Genomic DNA, 13090 nt, shown 5'->3' with positions numbered 1-13090 from the left:
TTTTCTTCTTCCATATTAACTCAGGCGAACGTCTACTTGGAAAGGCAAGTCCCCACTTAAGAAAGTTCTTTCTCATCTTTGCTGGATTCCTCCATTCCCAGCCACAGCCCCCACTCTGACTTCGTAACCCACAGGCCAGGGACCCAACGTTCATGATTTGGCACCATCCACATAGATCACTTCCCATGCTCTCCCTTCTCTCCTAAGTCCTGACTTTTAACTAGAAAGAGGGATGGAAATAGCACTTGCTTCCCTAAGTCTTAATTTCCTTGGTGGGACTTCTAAGTCATTTAAGAAGAATGTGACCCCTTCTGAGGGTTGTGATGGACCCTCTTCCTTCGGGGACTGCCTCATCTTGATCATCCACTCCTGCGGTTCCAGTGACACACACCAGTGAGTCACATTCTTCCACTCGCTGACCTCTCAACGTGGCCTTGGACGGCTCTCCTCCCCTGGGAGTCTTTCTTCCTGGATTCTCCCCGCCTGGCAGAGTCCACTGCGGGCGCAGAGTCAGAGGTTCTGAAGTCACAGCTGAGTCCTCACGTGGACTTGCTGTGTGAACTTGGCAAAGTCCCGCAACCTCACTGCATTTGCTTCTTCAGCTGCCTTTCTTCACGGAAGTTTCCAAGGATTAAATGCAAATATGTCTGGGAAAGTCCTTTGTGAAGAAGGATAAGGTGCTATTTAACTCTAAGTTGTGGCTATTACAGTCTTAGGAGCGTCCCTCATCACTGGGGAGGTAGAGCACAGATAACCGGTCCCCACAGGCAGGAGGACAGCACATTCCCCCAGGAAAACTGCTTCCTGCTGAACCCCCGAGACACCCCAATTCATACTTTTTCTACTGCCGCTAGTGATACCAAAGCATGAAGGAGAGCACCTGTGCAACTTTCATCCAGAAAGGTCTATGGTTCCACTGGAAAGTGAAGACTCAGAGACTCAGAAGGGTATCTCCGAGCTAATAATCCAAAGGGGGTGCTTTGGGGTTGGTCTGAAATAGTCATAAATGGAGAATCTTCCCCCCTCAGCTAGAAGCTCAGCGCCCTTCTAAGAGGGAGGTTAAGCCCCAGGAAGTCTCGTTTGCCCAGACAGAAACTAAGTCCTAGGCAGACAGAGGCACATCTCAGAGGGGCTGAGCAGGTTTGGATGGAGGATGGTAGACAGTGTCTCAGGCTCTGGTCCCCATCTCTGGCTTCTAACAACCAAATCTCAACAGAAGCCTGAATCCCAGGAGGTCTGGGATGAAACATCACCGAGGCCTGGCTGGTCAGGAACAGACACATGCCGAGAGCCCAAATGCTACTTGTGGCTTTTAAGAGCTTGGCATGACCTCAATTAAGCAATTCACGGAATCCGCAGAGGCTCTCCCACCAACTCGGCTCTCTCCACACCCATCCTCCCCCAGACCTTCCTGGAAAAAGCAACGTGGGATTGGCAATCACCTCATTCTTCCTTTTTCCTGCCAGCCCTCTGTATTTGCAAAGGAGTCGAGCCCAAAGCCTAACCACAGAGCTCAGAAAGTGGAGGCTGCTTCCTGCTCCTGGAGATGGCCCTGCAGTGGGCGGCCCATGCCCCCCTCCTCGCTGTATGAATATCTGTGCTTGCGTTTCCTTTAAGGCAACACAAGATTTTGGTACTTTGTCAGGTCTGACTCTTATTTTTTTAATGCCTTCTTGTAAGAGGCCCCTTTTCCTGGTTTCAAAGATTCACAGTTAAGAAATTCCCCCCAAATTTCTTAAATTTGTCTTTGGATGAAATCTTAATATGCTGGAAAAGTGTCCCCCAACTGTCAGGGAGGGTGAATGTGAGCCAAACTTAATGAGGTCAGGCTCAAGTCGGAGCCAGGGAGTAAGGCTGAGAGGCCGCGCTCGGGGCCCCAGGGTGAGTAGCAAGAGGCTAAGAAACATCCCCTACCCAGCAGGTAGGCTGGGGGTTAGGAGTCTCTTCTCTGACACAGGCTCACCACTGTATATACAAGCAGGCTTTCCTTATTTGTAGATCTGAGTTTTGAGGGATGGGGTCATATTTTGATGCACTGGGTCCCTGGATTTATGTGCCAGGAGTTGTTGTCAATGGGTATCTTAATTACTTGATTCCTGGGAAAGTCCCCCTGTGAGGCCAAGCCTCCACCAACAAATGCCACTTTATTTTCTCCTTTTGGTCCTTGGACTGTCGTTTAAATTAGTTGGAAGCCTGCAGGCCCTGAGCTATATACAAGTTGATGCGCTGGTGCTAATACAGTGCAACAGTCTGGATTCAGGCACAAACAGCATGCTTGAATTGTAAGAGTGTGATTACTATTTGGTGATGTAATTGAAGAGAGCTGGCAGGTGCCGTGCAGCCCAGCTTGTGTATGGCTCGCTGTGATGAGAGAAACCAATGAAAGGGGAAACCTTCCAGCCCTCTCTGCAGGAACACTTTTTTTCATAATGGGGGGCAAGCTCTGTTCCTGACATTGCAGTTGCCCTTGAGGAAACATCCCCCACGCCGCCACCCATTAGTAGGGCCGACCCACAAGCCCTGGGAAAATGCCTACCTCTCCCCTTCCTCCCGTCAGCATGCCTGGACCAGAGCCCGCCTGGCGTTCTGCGAGTGGTAACCATGCCTCTCTTTTGGCCTAAACACTCCTCTTCCTACCGCCAGGCCTCTGGTGGCGGCAAGACGCAACAGGGCTTGCGTTCACGTCACTGGTCCATGTCCCCTGGGAGCATCCGCTGGGTCAGAGCAGAGGTTTCACACTCTGTGACTTTCAAAGACACGTATCAATCTTGTTAACCCAGTGTACACCCACACACACCTCAAAAAACAGTATTTATGTTTACCATCTGATATCCACTTTGATATTTTCTTTTCTCCCTGTGCAACTTAGTGTAAAATGCACATCTCCATACACCAAACTCTCCATACACCAAACTGACTGCACAACCGCCAAATGGGTCCCCACTCACAGTTGGAAATGTGTAGAAAGGAATTTGGATAGCTGCTCCCGGTAGCTCCACATCAGGAGATCAGGCTTTGACCAGAGATGAGAGCAACGGGTTCTACCAGATTCATTCGTGAATACTTACTGAGCACCTACTACGTGCCAGGCACTCACACAGGTGCTGGGCATATGGAGTTAAATAAAGTAAGGGTCATCTCTTGACTCACGGGCCCAAGGTGAGCAGTGGAAAAGGATTCACATGGAAAAAAATGCTTTGAATCAGTCTTTTGAAAATATAATCAATCAGGTACACATGCAAAACAGAACAAATAATATTTCAGGACAAAACATTCTGGATGACTTTTAGGGAAATTTCAGATTTGGAAATGATTTCTGATTCAGTATCCACTTGGTGTGCATTAGCACTTGGCTAGGAGAGCTTCATATTCTAATCAATAACATTTAGATCTCCCACAGGTATGAATCAGAGATCCTTGTTTTATGAGCACACGAATATGGAATGATTTCTGCTTCCTCAGGGACCATTCATTCTGAAACAAACATGAATTTCATTGACATCGGCCTTTATGTCCTATGAGACCAAGTCAATATATACAGATCAGGAAATAACCAAAATTGATCCCATATCCATGAGTGGTGGGGAGAAAATAGCAAACTGTTTGCTACAAAGAGGGTTTTACTGCAGAGGCCAGTTCCTCCATGCTGGTCTTGCAGCCCTGCCTCACAAAGCTTCTCTCTCTGGTCATGTAGATATTTGTAGCCCAGAGCACCAAGTCCTACAGTTATCCCCTGGAAGAAGCACTTACACACTGGGGCTCTAACCTATGCTACATCCTTTCAATATTTCCATTCAAGTGCCCTTGAACAGGTAACATCACACTAGGCCGAGCTCAAGTATCTCAGAGTAAACACCAATGCTTTTTCAAGTCTTCTTTCTTAAAAAGCGATGAGAATTTTGCATAAGCACACACACACAACATTTATTTCAAAGCTCAAAAATATCCTCCTCTACTCCCAAATCTTCAGTTGAATTAGATGCTTATCCTGTAGATGACTATACTCTTCCGGAATCCTCAGCTAACACCCACATTACTCGAGCCCCAGGGTAAGAAGCACGGGCCTGGGGTGAGGGCTGCCAACATTACCAGTGGGGGGAACATAGCACTCTCGGCTCCTGCATCAGGGTGGCCCTACTGCTTTAGATGATGGACTGCAAAGGCAGCAAGTGTGAAAGCTTCCGCCATCACCTCACCCCTAACACTTACGGAATTCTAATATACCCAACGTTTATTGTGCACTTGCTTCGCTCTAGGCACTGTTCTAAGCGCTTATATTTTTAAAACTTAGATGATTTTTAGAACAACCTTTTAAGACAGGTATTAACATGAACCCCATTACACAAGGAAAGAAAATGGAGGTCACACCGCTAGGAAACAACAGAGGTTAAGCTCATTTCCAGGTCTGCAGCAAAGTGCTTTGTGTTCTTAACCACGGTCCTCTGCCCATCCTTGAAGAGCTGTGAATCTGTGTAAATACCATAAAATGGCATGATATGCAACAAGAATGCTTAATTACTAATCTCATCCCCAGAGTATATCATAAAAACTTTTAGGGTCTACCCCTCTCCAGGTTTTAACAGAAGTAAGTCGCATGCAAGTTTAAACATACCACCTTCTCAGACTGCTTCTTCCCTTGACAATACGGTGGATGTTCAAGGTCACTGCAGAATTAGGTTTAACCTGAGGTCTGGCTCTCAAGTCGTTCTGTTGATTATAAATTGAGAGACCTTAAACCTTCACACTTAGATGCCCAGTTTTTCACAAAGGGATCCAAGGCCACCCAGAAGGATTAGGCAAATTTGGGGAGGGAGTACCATTTACTCAGGATGAACAGGAATGAGAAACCAGCAAGTTACATACCCCGGGAGAATGGTCTCCTGACCTAGCCCACGTATCTATACCGTGCCTGAGGCCTGAACTAGCCAGGTCACGGGCACAAGTATCAATAAAGAAAAAGAAAGGCTCAATTCAACTCCGACCAACTGTTGGCACCTAAGGGCTTCATCACTCCTTATCCTGCCCTGCAGGTCCCATCCACAGCCCCCTCCCGAACACAGTCTTTGGTCCACGCTGGTAGACAAAGAGGTTCCCAAGCACCAGCAGGATAAGCAGGGGGCTGGAGTCACAACCCTGCTAAGGAGCCCAGTGTGCCCAGCGCTCGTTAATTAATCATTTCTGCAAGCTGTTGCTCGTCCTAACCATGGTAAGAATGACTGGGGCTGCCCAAGGTCAATGTTTACGGACATACAAGAATCACCTGGGAGGGAGGCTTAAAAAAAAAAACCCCCCCCCGCCCCCCCGAGTCCAGGACCTCAGGGATTCTGGAATGTTTTTAATAATCACCCCAGGTGAAAAAGCTTCCTTGTGGGTCAACATTCCTCTGCCAGTTTGGGTATGGGTTTGTCCTACACTTGATTGTAAGCACCAGGGGGTCAGGGACTATTTTTATCCTCTTTGTTTCTCCAAAGCCCAGCACAACACCCAGTTCACTGAATGAGTAAGTAATAGTTAAACTAATCACCCCACAGAGATAGATAAAGCCCAGGACTCTGTCCTTTAGGCCACAGAGCACTATACGCAGCGCTTGATTTGACTGGGGAGGCGGACACAGCTGATTTAATCCTGGTGGAATCTGAACCTAGAGCTGGCAGAGTCTCATTGCCTTTGCCAGAGTAACAAGGTGAAGGATAAAAAGGGGAGGCGTTACCAGCATTTCTAGTTCTTACAGAAGGACGCGTTCTTAGCTCTTCAGCGCGGGACAGACATAAGACCTTGCCTTGCTCTGAATAAGTCTTGGATTGACTTGTCCGAAGTTCAGAGGAACATGAAGGTAGAATGAGATCTTTCAGGGTGTGGAGGGGTGGTTCTCCAACTCTCCTATGTGGATTCCTGGGGTAAGCCCAGAGCCCAGGGGTTTAAACCTGCACCCCAGGTGACTCTGATGAAGAGGCCCTCAAGCCACGGTGAGTTAGCACCTTTATGGGATTGTCAGCTTGAAACCAGCAACACTGATTTCCTACTCTGAAACCTGGTGGGCAGAGAAGGGGTGGCAGGGAAAAGAAAAACTTTATCTATCTCTGGTGAGAGTGAAATTTTGTAACTTGAGGAGTGTATGTTGGACACAGGAAAATGTTTCCTTGGCAGGCTTGTAAAGTACCTGGAAATTTGTTGGAGTGTTATAGCACTCACTTCTCTGGAATTTCCTTAAAAACAGGATCTTATAAATAGGCTGAGGATTGGACCATATGTCCTTCTAAATATACTGTCAGCCCTATATTTCTGTCCTGCTGTGTGTCATTTTCATACTTCATAGAGGTGTAGAGCTCTCAAGGGTGGGAAAATAAAATTATGTTAGTTATTGCCTTCCTCAGCATGGCATTCAAAGTTTCCCTCACTTATGTTAGGCTACCATCAGGAATATTATCTAGCTGATATGTACCAATAAGTGAGTACAGAGGTCGAAAACACTGACAAACTCCTGTACTGGCTAGCAAATAATGACTGTCCCAAGTCCCCAGCTGCCCCCATCTGCTGCTCTGGATTCTCCCCTAAAATCTCCATGATGTGGTAAATAAAGAATTAATGCAGACTTCCCTGGTGGCTCAGTGGTTGGGAATCCGCCTGCCAATGCAGGGGACGCGGGTTCGAGACCTGATCCGGGAGGATCCCACATGCCATGGAGCAGGTAGGCCCGTGAGACACAACTACTGAGCCCGTGTGCTGCAACTACTGAAGCCCGTGCACCTAGAGCCCGTGCTCTGCAACAAGAGAAGCCACCGCAATGAGAAGCCCGCGCACCGCAACGGAGAGTGGCCCCCGCTTGCCGCAGCTGGAGAGGGCCCTCGTGTAGCAATGAAGGGAGGGAGGGAGGAAGAAAGAATTAATGCCTGGCACAGCAGGGGGGCTTCCAGGACCCGAATGTAGCCTATTCCTCCATGGTGACCCTCAAAATATTTTGATTATTACCTTCAGCTTCCACATTCCCAGAACACACAACTTATTTTCATGCCCCTGGGCTTCCACTTGTGCTATATACTCTGCTCAGAATGTCCTTCCCTCCTGCCCTCAACCCTCTAGAAACTCCTCTCCTATTTCAGACCTTTGGTTCAAACACGACCTTCTCCACTGAGTCTTCCCCAGTCCCAATCTCCCCTCCGTAAAACCACTACTCCCTCTTCCACAGCCACAGGGCCTTTTTTCTTCAAACCCCCTTTTTATAAGCCCTATATTCTGTCTTACTTTGGTTATTCATGCACAAATTTCAACAGATCTACCTCCCTCACTCCTGAGATTTTAAGAACAGATTTATATGGAAAATAGAATCGTTTGATCAATTTCCAGAAAGCTGACCAGCCCCTGGGCCAGCTGACCATCTCTGTGACGTAAGCACCGCCTTATCCGACAAGATCCTGCCTTCGTGGGGACACGCTTTGGCCACGGAGGGTCTTGGAAACCCGGCTCCTGGGCTGTGACTCAGGAGGGCTGCAGGGGTGCCTCAAAAGGTCCAGCGCAGAGGCAGATGGAAAGTCTGTGGATGGATTAAAAAAAAACCCAAACAAACAAACAAAACCCCCCCACAAACAAATAACACAAAGAACACCCTACCCAGCAGCCCCCAGTGACAGAGGGGTTTCCGACTGTACTGAGGGGGGGTCTCTTATAGATAAGAAGTTGGCACAGCAGCTGCTGGACAGACCTGCCCAGCGGAAGTGGCCAGCCCTCCCTGATCTTCAGTCTCCTGCTTCTCTAAACTGCCTTCCTTTTTCTTTTAGGTTTTTAGCCTCTCATTACAATTGAGAAACAAGCATCTCAACACATATTATTAGGCCGTAAACCTCCCGAGGCAAGGGTCACATCTTGCTGGCCCTTCCAGCCTCCATAACGTCTAATGATTATATTATCAGACACACACAGCACTTACTCCATGCCAGGCTCCGGTCAATGCAATCAACCAGACTAACTCATGCCATCTGATTATTACGCTCGGCCATTAGCCCCATTTACATACGGGGAAACTGAGGCAGAGAGAGGCAACACGATGTGTCCCAGCCACACCTGGGGACTGTCCCCGCCAGGCGGTCTGGCTCCATATCCCTTGTTCTTAACTACGAGGCAATGTCTAATATGCCTCAGATGTACAGTAAAGGCATGTCAAATATAAAAACAAGTGGGTCCTGGGGTTCCTTGGCTAAAAGGACACTGGCTATTTTAACAGGGATTTGGGCAAGCACTTGACACCCTAAAGCTTCCCCAGATGACTGGAAGAGCTAAGTTGCTCCCACCCATGTACTAGACAACCCCAAACAACGATCACTGGGGAGAAGCGGTAGAGACCCCGCTTCTCGGAGGTATAGGAAGGGGCACAGATAAGTGTGTGACTGTTCACAGGGTCTGAGGGGGAAGGAAAAGCTTGGAAGTAGTTTGGCCACTTTAGGAACAACACATTTACACTTATCATTAAAGCAGAGAGAGGCGCAGGAGTGTGTAAAGGGAGAGTGGACGACCAATAGGGAGCTAGCTGGCTGGGCATCTCTTTTCTTTCTCCTCTCTGTGGCCTGACAACGCCTGTCTGGGTTTCCAACCATTTGCAAAGATCTCTCAGCCTCTCCTGGCCTCATGGGCAGGGCGGCAGGAAGGAGGGCGGGGAGCAAGGAGTCATTTATCACTGTCGGGGAGATGTGCTACACGCAGCAGGGCCGGCTTTCCTCCCTGCTGCTCCTGCGACCAGAGCCGCAAATCTTGAAAAGATGCAGAACATGCACCTCGCAAATAACCATTCATCATCGCTGCTCTGGGAGCCCGGGAGCGGCCCCTCCTGACGTGAGGCTGACCGGCTCTGCCTTCAGCCCGGGCCCCAGCGGAGCTGGGAACACGGGGACTTCTCAGGCACCTCATTCCTGTTCTGGCCAATCCCCATCTACTACAATCTACTGAGGTTTGGGGTTAAAATTCTCTGAAATGCCATCCAAGCCCCTCTTCTCTCCACAAAGTCAGATTTCCAGATCGCTTTCAGTAATCAGACTGCAGCCAAGGTGGCCCATAATCATTAAATTTGAAAATACAAGTTGCTGGGAGGAAATTAATCCCAGGTTTAACTCGGGAATGGCCTGCTTTCTCGTGAAGTAATTATAAAATTAAAATGTGCTATTTCTCTGGTGAGTATAAAACGCCTCCTCGGTGAGGTCTGTGGCCCAACAGTAACGTCAGGATTTACACCGAGGAGGGACCGGAAAAATCCTTCCGTGCCTCAACGATGGGCGTCAGGGCCATCTGCAGGTAAATTTCCAAAGACTGGGTTAAAGGTGATTAAAATCAAGAGGAGGAAGAGGTTTGAATTTTCCAATTACTCCTTAAAACTCAAAAGTCAAGCTGCTAGACAATGCAGGCTTTCCTAGTAAGATTAATAATGCTGAGCTAATTAGACCCATAGGCATGGCCAACATACAAAGTCAGCCCAAAGGAGGGACACTGTCCCTTTAAAATCTGCCTGGGGATCAGTGGAAAAGCTAACGAGGAGTGTCAGTTGGGGCTGCTTTATTAGGTGGTCCTCCAGAGGATAAAGCCTGGGGTTTCTGTAACAGGGCTTCTGTGCTTGATTCAATAAATCAATTTATATTAAATGCGGGTATAGCTCTGGAGCTGGCTTCATAAAGCATTCTGTGGCATTTCTCAATCTGCTTATCCCCTTCCCTGTCAGCCTGCCTGAACGCACTGTCAGAGGGCATTGAAAAGAGCAATAAAAAATAAGACAGAAGGCGTATCTACGTTATTTGTGAAACTCGACCCAGCAGCTCCAGACTCATGCTCCCAGTGAGTTTCTCTCCAGGAGATGTTTGGATGGTTGGTAAGAAGCCCAATGCTGTGGGACTGCAGCGCTCAACCCCGAGCTGGGCTCCAGGCTGCAGACTGGGAATAAAGGTCACCCCGAACAGAAAGGAAAGGGTTGCAAGGGAAGTTGCGTTTTACTCCGATCCTCAGGGTCTGAAATACTCTTCAAGAAGTGAAAGGAAAAGCAAGATGAATAAAAGCGCCGACAGCTGGCGCAGTCCAGGAGGTGGCGGGGAGCGGCTGGAGGAGGGAGGTGTGCTACTGACCAGGGCAGATGGAACGGGTCTTCCTTCAGTCTGGCCAGCAGGCTCGCCAGTGAGTGACCGCTGCAGACCGTCATCCCTAAACACAGTGACTTACGCCCCTGAAGATCTCAAAAGGAGAGGAAAGCCCATCCCCCACTTTTGGACTCTGTAGCGGGGCCAGAAGCCACAAAACGTGGCCACACCGTTCTGTTCTCCCCACCCAGGCTCAGCTTTTTTTTTTTTGAACTCTTTGCTGTTGGTTGTTCAGTTACAGACAGCTCCTGGCACTGTCCCTCACCCCAGTTAGACCCGCATCCTTACATTATCTAGACTGCAGTGCCATCAGGTAGGACTTTTTGTGATGATGGAAATCTGTATCTGCAATGGCCACTTCAGTAGTCACGAGCCACATGTGGCTCCTGAGCAACTGAGATGTGGCTGGTGTGACTTGGGAAACAAATTTTTACTTTTATTTAATTTTAACTAATTTATATTTAAATGGCCACAAGTGTCTAGTGGCCACTCGGCTGGCGTGCACACAGAATAGAAAAGCTTTCCTTTGCCTTCATAAACGTAGTGAATGCTAAGAGGAGAAAATGGTGGTGGACCCCACTCTGTTCCCAGGGGAAAAGCCTCTGATTCGCTCTTAGTTTCAAGGGAAAGACAAGAGGGAACAATTACCCTGATGTGTCATCAAGTTAGAATCATAAAGAGTTAAGGGCTGCAAGAGATAAAAATGAAAGGTTACCATCACTGGAATTTTCCTAATGGAATCTGTCTTTTCCAGAAGCTCTGAAAAGCAGAGCAAAGCCCTTCCACCACCAGACATGGAGGTTGGCAGTGAAGGGCAAAGAAAGTATTTTATCAAACGAGAGACCTAGGCCCAGGATTGGCCCGAGGCCCCAGAACCTTGGCAGAGCAAGGAGCAGTATCCAAGGAGCTTATCTCCCAAGGCAGCACTCTCCTTCCTAAGTAAGCCATGCAATCTCAAGTTACTGGTCCAGCCTGCCCCTGAAACAAGACCATTATGAATGTTAAAAAGGCTCTGCTTAAAGAAAGAATTCTGGTGTACTTTACTCTTAACCAGAACCATCTGGAAGCAATCTCGCATTCACACGATGGACTTCTCGTCGTCTTTGGCCCTCGCTCTCAACAAATCCCATCAGCCCAGGAACAGCTGCTGGAGAGTCTGGCCTGACGCCAGGGGTGAAGCTACAGCGCCCTCCCTTGTCCTGCCGGGGCCCCGGCTTGCTCATCACCCCACGCGGCTGGACCCAGAGCACGAAGAACACAGATCCTACACAAGAAAGCGCAATCACCAGCGGTCACAGGAGCAGGGACTTGGTGCCACAGAGCCAGCTGTGAGAAACTGTTGTTTCAGCCCGGCAACACAGACGCCTGCCAGCAAATTACGGCCTGAGACGGCGCAGAGGGCCGTGGGTCTGGACACTCTGCTCACAACGCCAGCTAGTGTGCGTCGTGCAACAGCAGCTCCACACAAAGGGCCAGGGAGGAAGGGCAGCGGCTCGCGCCGAGTCCAAGGCCAGAGTTCTGGCGCCAGGACCAACGACACCAGGCACAGAAGGCGAGAGCTGGGACGCGTCAGGGACCGACTCAGCACTGGGGGGCGCTGTTAGAAAACGCCATCGTAAATCAAGCCGCTGTGTAAACGACCTGAGCAGGCTGGGAAAGGGAGGCGGAGGAGCCAGGTGCAAGACGGATTTCATTAGGAAGGTCCTGGTGGCGACAACCTTTTGTCCTCTGTGCAACCTGGGCCTGCCAAGCTGCTCCACGGTCTCCGAGAAAGCGTGAGGGTGGGAGAGAAAGGATCCCCGTCAGGAGGCCACAGACTCATCCTTAATTACGAGACGACGAGGCTTCCCAGAGCCGACGTCGCCCCGCCACCGCCCCCGGCTGCGGGCACGCCTCAGAAAGCTGGCAGGCAGGTGCTCCTCTAATGAGAGCGATCGATTTTCCCAAGTAGAGGAGATGCGGTTCTTTGGGGATCTTCCCCACCATCACCGCGTGGCCCCAGTCCACGCACAGACTTCAGTGACGAGCGGGAAGCACCACCGTTTCATTTGGCCAATGGTCCTGTCAGGTCAGACCGGGAACTAGAAAAGTTACTACCTCAGCAGCTCCTGAAACGCGTCATTCCACCCTCTTGTCCTCTAAAGGACTGTCAAGGAGACACTGATCCTGGTAGATGGAGGTCCCCTGCTTAAATGTCCATCGCAGCTCAGAACTGAATAATTATGTCTCATCTTACCCTGAAGAAAAGTTGATGCATTGTATCAGAAAGAGCCCAGGGTTAAGAGTCAGAAACCTGGGTTATTCTGACATTTTTGCACTAGTGGAAGCTGAGTAAACCACTTAATCCCCTCTGAGCCTCCGTTTGCTCAACTGCAAAATGGAACGAGGAGGAATCATTGGGCATTTGGCAGTTCAGCACTGTAGTGAACGGTGTATACCCTGAAGTGAGGCTGCCTGCGGTCACAGACTGGCTTCTCCTCTTACTAGTTGTGTGACCTTGAGCAACTCGGCCCCTGTGCCTCAGTTTCCTCATCTGTAAAATGGACCTAGTTCACAGGATTGTTCAACATGAAGAGTCACGTAAAGGCCTCATCACAAGGCCTGGCCCTTAGCTCTCCCACTCACTGTCAGCTAGCCCCCCATGATTAGTGGGGGAACAAGCAGGCAGATAAAAATTTCCACAACTAGGTCTTTGCTACAAGGGTTCAACAGTTGGAAATAGGTGAACCCCTATTTATTAGAAAGGTTTCAGAGACGCAAGTTCACAGGCCAAGGCTAATTCGGGAGGCAAGAAACATAAAGGAGGGACGAGGTGAGGACTTATCTGTCTCCTTGAGCATGACGCATTGCCAATACTCACCAGTCCACCTTCAACCAATCCCAACAGCTTGGTAGTAACTTGAGGCTTTTGGGGGAAAAGGGATCCTGCTGAACCTCATCTCTCTTTCCATTGAATTAATTTGCCAGCCCATCTCTCTCTA

General features: G+C 49.2%; 1 protein-coding gene across 3 annotated transcripts in view; it reads right to left on the bottom strand.

The window, feature by feature from the left end:
- Window positions 1-13090, bottom strand: part of PPM1H (protein phosphatase, Mg2+/Mn2+ dependent 1H) — a 270652-nt gene that overhangs the window by 53034 nt on the left and 204528 nt on the right. The gene's annotated exons all lie outside the window — the stretch shown is intronic.

The sequence above is a fragment of the Balaenoptera physalus genome, assembly GCF_965194825.1.
Source record: "Balaenoptera physalus genome assembly, chromosome: 13".
Lineage (NCBI taxonomy): Eukaryota > Metazoa > Chordata > Mammalia > Artiodactyla > Balaenopteridae > Balaenoptera > Balaenoptera physalus.
The sequence above is the reverse complement of the archived record's forward strand: the minus strand, read 5'-3'. Positions and strand labels throughout refer to the sequence as shown.